General features: G+C 43.8%; 1 protein-coding gene across 1 annotated transcript in view; it reads right to left on the bottom strand.

Moving 5' to 3' along the window:
- Ddc (aromatic-L-amino-acid decarboxylase) overlaps positions 1-10,000 on the bottom strand; it is a 99,053-nt gene that overhangs the window by 7,447 nt on the left and 81,606 nt on the right. The gene's annotated exons all lie outside the window — the stretch shown is intronic.

Raw genomic sequence — 10,000 nt, 5'->3', positions numbered from 1 at the left:
TCTAATGGGGTTTTATAACGTATAATACTGGTCGAAGAAATTATCGTTCTCCAGAAAAATATACTTCTTTATGATGTCAGTGATATCGAAAATGTGAATGTCTCTCATGCTAATGCTAATATTACACATGATACCATCGACGAATCATCTGAAAGCGGTGATGACAGTGGAAATAACGTCGGCGAAGATATGTAGGAAACGGAAGACCTTTGGGAAAACACTGAAAATGATGGCAGGTACGAATTATGCATATAACATCAATATAAGGGAAATGCGCAGCACCTTTGCAAATAGTCAAGAAGCAACAGATATATGTAATGCTATTAAACACATATGTAAACTAAAGGGCTTCATTAAACAAAGATGTGACCACTCAGCTAATGATAAGGTGTGATGGGGGACAAGAAAATAATTACTTTTCTTTCATGGAATATACGTGGTGTCAACTGTATAATTAATGACGCTTTCTTATGATTATAATAATAATGTTGACATCTGTTTACAAGAGCCTTTCACATCAACTACTAAGTTAAAAAAAACTGCCCCTAGAATCTGAGGATATCATTCTAATACAAACAAAGGAATAACAGGTCTCTTGAAATATGTTGGTGACGCCATACCGCATTAACTGGTGAAGACGTCCGATGACAACAATGTGCAGTATCATCTACATATTCGAATAGCCTCTGGGTTTTTCTCCCTGTACAATGTATACGCAAGGTGTAAAAAGTTTCAAACCGATTCATAACTTTCAGAATCATGGCACAATATGCATGGGAGATTTTCATGCTAAACATTCTTCATTTAGTGATAGTCAATGTAATGAAAATGGCGAAGAGTTCAGACATTTTGTAAACAACAGATCTATGACCGTATATGATACAGATCAGAAAACTCATGTTGCAGGGGGCAGGCTAGATTATGTAATAGGAAGGGATCTTGTGCATGGTAACGTCAGATGCATGCTTTGCAATAGAAACGAGATACGCTGTTGACAATAGCCAATCCGCAAAAACCTTGAGCACCACTTTAAATCACGCATCTATGATTGGTATAACGAATACACAGTAACGAGTGTTGATAAGTTCTCCGTGGATATGACGAAAGTGGTCACTGATTACTACAACACCTGGGTTTGTCCAAAGAAAACCTGAAAGATTAATAACTCACAACCCTCGAAACGACCTAAGTGGGTCGGTGACCCCACATTATCACGGGAACAAAAGCGAGTTCAGGAGCTTCTTAATATCTACAGGCAGGGCAATACCCATGACAACCTCATAAAGTTTCTTAGGGCTAACAAAAATCTACGGGAATTAAAAACTCAAATTAGAAATGAACACTTAGAACAGTTCCTACAAAGCATTAACAGGTCTGGAAAAAATTTAATCGTCTTTCAGGTAAACCGACTAATTCTCCACAGTTTCATTTGCTATAGAGATTGGATGTTCTGATTCCGACATTTCTGACTCTGCTGAGATTAGTGTGTGGGAATTGAACAATGTACCAAGCAAAGGCGTCCACCCCTGGTTTAGATGGAATTGCCATAGTGTCCTTCGCCTTAGAGCCCAGGTACCTGGTAATCCCCTTTTGCACCTGTACAGTCTTTGCATGTCACAAGGTATTCTACCTGACTCCTGGATGTGCAGTCTAATCATCCCTATACCGAAACCAAACACTGATAAACACCGCCCAATTTCACTAATCTCATGTCATAGAACATGAACAGACTCAGGTGCAGGTTACAAGGTGAATTATCTCACAGACTGTACGGATTCTTACAGGGACGTAGTACACAACATTCCTTTGCAGAGTATTTTTCAAGCTCTAATCCAGGGAAGCACACTGTTTTTATTGATCTTAAGTCAGCTTTTGACATTGCAAACAGAGAAGTTATTCTAGAACAATTGGCAAGCTTTGGCATACGAGGTTAATTATTGAGCTGGATTAGAATGTATCTTTCTAACAGATCCACAAGTGTCTTGTTCAGGGGAGTGAGGAGTTCCACCTTACAGCCCTTTGAACTTGGGACGCCACAGGGAGGAGTTCTCAGCCCTATGCTGTTCAATGTCCTTATGCACAAATTGGTGACAGATATTCCACTTGGGGATGGGGAATCTATTATATGTTATGCTGATGGCACATGTGTCAGAGCATCATCATATGAAAGAATGCACAGAATTCTCGACGAACTCACAACAAGGGCACGTGTGTGGATTAGTCATCTCTGCTGAAAAAACAATGGCTCTCAACCCGGGTATTATACCCCCACCCACGTTTTACATAGAAAACCAGGAGCTTGACATGTGTCATAAGTATAAATAACTCGGGTGAACGTAAATGATGGAGACCTGATCACTTCTCCGAAGAAGACTCTGGGAGAGATTGAAACCGCTGAAAGTCCATGTCGGAAAGGGACATGGCATCCTCGGCGCCCCAAGAGCAGCAAGGATAGTGAAAATGAGATCAGAACTAAACTTACCATCCATTTTTTATAGAATAATATATATTTGAACTCTGTTTGGGGTCAAAGCTCTGAGGGAACCCTTGTATCTCACATATTTCCAAAAACAGCTGCAACATAAAATTACGCAAGCAGACAAGGCTAATCAGACACATGAGCGTTCTCTGGTACACAAAATCTGCATGAACCAAATAAGATACCAAAAGGTCTATCCATTCCCCCATGGATAAACTCATCACTGATTGTGCACCTTACATGTCTACCGCAAACAAACAGTGTACCTAACTGCGTGTTGAAACAAATTGCTTTGGCGACGGTAAAGGAACACTTAGAATCTATGGGTGATGTGCACGAGTGTTACGCTGACGGATCCGTACAGTCTGAATACAAAGCTGGTTGTGCTTGTGCTGTATACAAAAATGGTTTATTGCAACATCAAGTTCATATGAGAGTACAACATTGGGCCAACACAACTCAAACGGAGTTGGCCGGTATACTCCGCGCAACAGATTACTTAATGTTCGGGGCTCTGGAGAAGTTTTTTGTTATTCCCAAAGCTCTCTTCAGACACTAAGGGACTTGTGAACTGCATTAAGCGTAACGTAACTTATGCAAGAGAGCGCAATTTTAACATTCAATTTGTATGGATACCATCTCATGTTGGTATATGCAAGCATGACCATGTAGACAAATTGGCGAAAGAGGCTTGTAGCAATGATATTGTAAATATAGATCTTGGGATGCCTCTTGCTAGGGTTGCACACATATTAAAAAGTTCTCATAATGAAGAACTAATAGATCTGACGAGTTCACAAAGGCCTGAAAGCTTTAGTATAAGGCACTACGATCAGAATAGAGATTGTAAGCCATCCTATGGGTGGCACCGAAGTAAAACCAGACATGGTTATTGCCAAAATACGTTTAGGTTATAGAATGTACTGGCAACTGCAAGATGCAAGAAGTGCAGATGAATCTAGATGTAGACTGTGTAACGAGGAGACTAAGCGAACGCTTGAGCATTATCTATCGGTGTCATGTGATACAGCCTTTCAGACCACCTATGAGGTATAAAGAACTATGTGATTATTTTATAGCTTCTGATACACTGAAAGATATACTCATGCTATATCCTAATTTTACTATGTAAAACTATCATAATCATAAAACGCACCACAGAACACTTTTATGTAAACACAAAGGCAAAGGTAGATTAATATACGTTTGCATGCTGTATGAAATATTCCCATTTTATCATGTATAATTACTGTAACCGTGAAAACACGATATATAAGTACAGGGTGGTGTAAAAATATGTATATAACATATGTAAGGATATATAGGTCATTTTCGTGTACCTTTTGTTTATTTATATTGTTACTACCGTTTGTGTGTTTGCTTGTTTGTTTGTTGTTGCTGTTGTTTTTTGTTAGTGTATTCTGATATTTCTAAAAGTTATGGACACAGTTAATGAGATTTTAACCAAAGGTGTTTTAACCTAACTTAGACGCCGATTGCACTTTGGTGGTGATGTGGCCCATGGTTCGGATCCAGGATTTTTTTTCTAACTCAAAAGGCTATGGACAGATTTTAATAATAATAATAAAAAAAAAAAATACCTGAGGTGTGCCTTAACCTACCTAATATTCCATTAAAGTGATGATCCAGATCATTTGGTAATCCTACCCCCTATTTGGGGGGGGTTGCATTTACGAAATCTTTTGCTCATAGATTAATCTATATGATGAAAATATCAAGAAAACAAAACATTCCATATGAGCGGCATATCATGTTTATTTATTTGTATAAAAAAAAAATGTTTGTGATGGCTGCCAGATCTTTTAAATTATTTTGAAAAAATTAAGATTGGTCTCATCTTATTTATTTGGTTTCAAAATATAATCTCATTATTTTATTATTTCTAATCACTACGTCACAACTGCCGATTTTATAAGGTAAGGTGAAAAAAAAATCGACCGACATCGAAAAGGAGGCCCTGAAACTCCTTTAATTAAAATGCATAAAACTCGATTTCGGCAAGATGGGCCAAAAACGCCCCAAAAAAATAGATGATCCCCTTAAAGGAATTTTTTAGTTGGAAAATGCTACTGATAGATGTTGACAAATATTTGCTGCAAGTCGATCTAAACAAATTGTACAAGGTGGTAGCTGTAGCAGGGGTCATAACACCGAAAGGTTCTCTCCATTCTCCACATATCACCTTCATTCCCTTGTATGAAAATCATGTTATATCAAATTTCGAATTGTTGAGGTCTTGTGTCCCTAAGGATTTTCGATAAACAACAGGGACTGTAGAATGAATAGTGATGTCATGTTAAATTGTTGTCCAATAATTTATTATAAATTACTTTACCAAATATGCATAAACATGCTAAGTGAGAGGCAATGGTCACCCTAGTGTTCTCTGTCCTGGGATCCCTAGACAGCCTCACCGAAGTCTGGCCAGCTATAGCTTGGTTGATCATAATTCACATAGTATCCCCATGGTGAGAACCATCATCCTGCGTTTGAGACAAAGTTCCTTGCTTATTTCATCCATCAACGTTCTTTTCAAATTCCATAAATAACTTTTGAAAAGACTTCCATGTCTTTGGTGTGTTGGAGTGGGTCGACGTTTATCATCATCATCATCAAGGGGGCTGACGCCGACGGGGGCGCATAGCCGCATAGCCAGGCAGGGACTCAGCCCATCTCTATTTCTTCATGGCAGGTTTGGTCGATCTGCCCAAGCCACGACTTCCTCGGTCGTCCCACAGGCCTCCTCCACCCAGGGTTGTCTCAAACAGAGACAACCTGATGGGCAGGATCATCCTGAGGAAAGCGAGCCAGGTGGCCATATAGCCTGAATTGGCGATCACGGATTGTGCAGATAACAAGTCCTGTGCCAGTCTCACGGTGCAACCGTTGGTTGGACATATGGTCCCGCCAACAGTACCCCATGATCTGGCGCAAGGACCTATTACAAAAGGCTTCAAGCCGAGCCTCCAAGGCACAGGACAATGTCCAGGTTTCGCTACCGTATAGCAAAACTGGCATTATCAGGGCCCTGAAAACCCGTAGCTTGGTCCTTCTGCACAGGTACCGACATCTCCAAATACTCTTGTTGAGAGAGTTCATGACCCCTGCTGCCAGGCCAATCTGTCTTCTGACTTCATGGTCTGACAGCCCAGAGTTATGAACTACACTACCCAGGTATGTAAAGCTCTCTGTGACTTCAATGTCTTCGCCGCAAGCACATACCGACTGAACAGGTTCTCCTAACAAGTCCCCAAATTCCTGGACCTTGGTCTTGGTCCAGGAGACCTCTAGACCCAAGGGCTTCGCTTCATTGCTAAATGCATCGAGAGCCGCCACTAGGGTTTCCAAAGACTCAGATAGAATGGCAACATCATCAGCAAAGTCAAGGTCTGTAACCTTGATATTGCCCAGTGTTGCTCCAAAATGACTTTGAACAGTAGCTCTGCCCAGTATCCAGTCCATGCAAGTGTTGAAAAGAGTTGGTGCAAGGACACAGCCTTGCCTCACTCCTGAACTAACAGGAAAGAAGCTCGACAGGCCCCCACCACACTCTACAGCACTTTCAGTACCAGTATACAGGCTTGCTATTAGTCCAATAATCCTTGTTGGAATTCCTCTCAGCCTCAGGATCTCCCAAAGTGACTCCTGATGCACCGTATTGAACGCCTTCTTGAGGTCGATGTAGGCTGCAAGCAGCCCACGCCCGAACTCACGGCGGCACTCTACAATGACTCGAAGCGCGAGGATACGGTCTATTGTGGACTTACCAGGAGTGAATCCGGATTGCTCCAGTCTCTGGTGACTCAGTAGATGGTCTCTGATACGTCTCAGAAGGATGTGGGCGAGAACCTTGCCTGGTATACTGAGCAGTGTGATGCCTCGGTGATTGCTGCAGTCCCAACGGTCCCCCTTCCCCTTCCAGAGAGGGATGACCACACCCCTCAACAGGGACGGAACGGAACCGGACCGCCAGATGGCAGCCAGGACAGCATGTAACCCCTGTGCCATAGATTCACCACCAGCCTTTAACAGTCAGGAGGAACGGAAACGGACCGCCAGATGGCAGCCAGGACAGCATGTAACCCCCGTGCCATAGATTCACCACCAGCCTTTAACAGTTCAGCTGGTATGCCGCAGATACCCGCTGCTTTACCACTCTCCAGCTTGGAAATCGCCCCCCTAACCTCAGTTAGGGAGGGAGGGTCCTCACTGATGGGTGGATCCGGCAGCGGGATCTCGACACTACCCGCATCCAAGTTAACTGTTGGTGGGTCAACCTGTTACAGCTGCTCGAAATACTCAGCCCAACGTTCCCGCACCGCAACAGGATCTGAAACGATCTGACCACTTACTGAGCAAACTGCTGTCACCTGTGAAGAGGGCTTGGAGTTCAGCTTTCTCAGGGCTTGGTATGCAGGACGAAGGTCATTTACTAAGAAATGGCCTTCTACCTCCTCTGCAAGACTCCTAATAAACTGTTCCTTGTCCCTTCTTAACAGGGACCGAGTTCTGCGCACATGAGAACGGTGCAATTCCCGATCCCCTGTCAGACGAGCCGCACGACATGCATCTGTGGCTTCCAGTGTCTCCTGCGAGATGGAATTCTGTACTGCTCTCGGGCGTACACCAATCGTATCTTGAGCTGCATCAAGCGTTTCATTCTTAAAGGTATCCCACAGAAAAACAGGGTCTGTCAGACTGTCAAGCATTGTGAAACGATCAGAGATTGCCTCGGCAAACCCGCGGGCACACTCCCCCTCCCTCAGCCTGTCCAAATGAAACACCCTAGGGTGATCATTTGACCGCTGGGGAGTTTTGAAGTGGACCCGGAGGGTAGCCACAACCAATCTATGGTCAGTACCACAGAACTCAGCACTCCTGTACACCCTGCAATTCTGAAGGATCCTCCGAGTGCTAACGAGTATGTGGTCTATCTCCTTGGCTGCATTACCCGCATCACTGTACCATGTCCAGCGATGTGGGTCTGGGCGCTGGTACCAGGAGCCAGAAATCCTCAATTTCTGGGACCTAGCAAAGTCCCGGAAAAGGAGGCTATTCTCGCTACCGGCATCAGCTCCTGAACCATGGGGACCGACAGACATCTCATAGCCAGCTCGATCGCAGCCAGATACCACATTGAAGTCACCCAGAACAATGCGAATATCTCGCCGGGGACATCTGTCTACTACAGATGTAAGTTTGGCATATAACATCTCTTTCACGTCAAGTTTACAAACATCGGTAGGAGCGTACATAGCAATAAGAAACATGAAGCCAAAAGACAGCTTCAATCTCAATACCATTATACGCTCATCAACAGGAGTAACCTCTACTATCGAGGGCTGGAGTCTGCTGGAGATGGCAATGGCTACTCCCTGGAGATGGTGGCCGTCGCTGCGGCCCGACCAGTAATAAATGTAGCCACCTACACAGGTCATGCCGCTGTCAGGCCTCCTCACCTCCGAGAGAGCAGCCACCTCAACTCTCAGCCTCCCCAGTTCCCTTGACAGTAGAGGCAACCGATCATCCTGACGCAAAGAATGGACGTTCCAAGCCCCCACCCTGACTTCCCGCCTGAGGTTCAGCCTCTGGCAGTCGCTCCGGGTGGATGCCACCTCTGCCACCCCCACCGACGCTGCCTCATATAAAAGGGGGTGGCAGGCTGTGTGCCCCATCATCCACCACAAGCTTCACTCTGGGCTGGCGGCCACCAGAGCGCAGGCGAGACGAGTAGTTCCCGTTCCCAGCCTGCGCTCCAGCAGTCGCCCTCCCAGCAGGGCCCACAGTCCGCCTCACTTGCTGGGTGGGAGGGACTTTTCCCCTCCTCCCAGCCTTTCCGTTTATACTAAACACTACCATTGGTTTTATCTGGGGGGAGGAAGACCTGCAGGGCCCACCTCCCCTGAGCCTCCCATTAACCTCAGGGGGCTAGGGGGCTAGTCGATGTTTATGCTTGAGGTCAAATGAACATTTATCTGGTTTATCTATAAAAGTTTAATAAGACAGTGTTTGATACAATATTAAAAAAATAAATTGTCTTGAATGTATAATGATGCTTTTTAAATGTTTACCAATAATTATAATATGATCTTTATTTCGGCAATATCTTTCCTGGTCTGGCCATGTCTTGAGATCCTTGGACTTTTTGGAGTCGTGGATCCCTTTAAGAATCTGATAAAAGGTATCGACTCCATTCCCAAAAAATAATTACATAACACGTCTATATACTTTATTCACTGAAATGTGATTGTAACAATTATTAACCTTTCAAGTAACCAACCTAAAAAACAAGATTTTTTTATGCAAAAAGTAATGTTGATATTCATCTGATCCTCACAGACAATCTTAAATCCAACTATGGAACTCCTTGGGGTCCTTGGACCTCAGCCCTCACCCCTACTAATTTTGCATGGTCTTTTCTTCTCTACCATTCTTTTTCCTTCTCTTGGTCAATCGCCCTGCATTCTACCACGAGGTAGAACGCATGGCCCAGCCAAGTCGAATCAATTCTTTATGACCCCCTACAATCCTTTACTCTGACAATACCCTCCTCTTCCAACATTGTCTCTCTAAAACAAATTGGCAAAGTTCCCTTTCACAGTAGTTTTGGTTGTTCACGCCTTATCACAATTACATCTGAGTCCTAGGCTCATACAAACCGACAAACCTATTCCTATTTCCGTCTCCCCAACTAATTGTCCTGTTTATAACTAGGACTGGTCACATTGTGAAAACAATTTTCTCGCCTGCCTCATCGAATATGACGATGTGGCAGTACAGTACTACACTGTTCATCCTAGAGACCCACCGTAGGTCCTACACAAATATTGCCAAGATTAGCTTCTGTAGATATGACCTCCCCTATGAAGTTTATATTGGTGATGTCCTGCCCTGTCCGACCATATACCCTTCCCATCAATGTCAGAAATGCTGGCATTTTGTCCACCCAGCTAAATACTGTTGCTCCACAGCCCAATGCCCTTTATGTAACCAACCTGATCTTGAATGTTCAAATTGCTACAAGCTTGAATATGAAGTAGCAGTTTTCAGATTTTAACAGGCAGGAAGCATGCCGACGATTTTTTTTCTGCCCATTCTTAAACTGTCCTTTGTTCTTCTCCCCTCCCATCTCCTTAAGATGTCTCAGTATCTCTTCCCATTACTAAGAACCGTCCTACCTGTGTTCCCTCTCTCCTCTCAGTCAAATTTCTTTTCCAGTTTAATCTAGCCCTCCTCACTCTACCTATCGCACTAGATAATGTAAACATTCCACCCCATCTCTTACTGCATCCTGTGCTGCACCCACCTCTTCCTCTGCTCCTCGGACATCTATCCCCTCTTCTAATCCTCAAAAGACAACCTTGATTTCTCAGATCCCACCCAACTCCCCTCCAGAAACTCTTGAAGAGATGTAGAACATGACCTAAGAGAACACATATTTGCTCTACATTCAAAATATTTGCAGATATCTATCCTCCTCCTTCTCAAGTTCCCCCTGCC

The sequence above is a fragment of the Penaeus vannamei genome, chromosome 7 (assembly GCF_042767895.1).
Source record: "Penaeus vannamei isolate JL-2024 chromosome 7, ASM4276789v1, whole genome shotgun sequence".
Lineage (NCBI taxonomy): Eukaryota > Metazoa > Arthropoda > Malacostraca > Decapoda > Penaeidae > Penaeus > Penaeus vannamei.
This window is presented reverse-complemented; position numbering and strand designations above follow the sequence as displayed.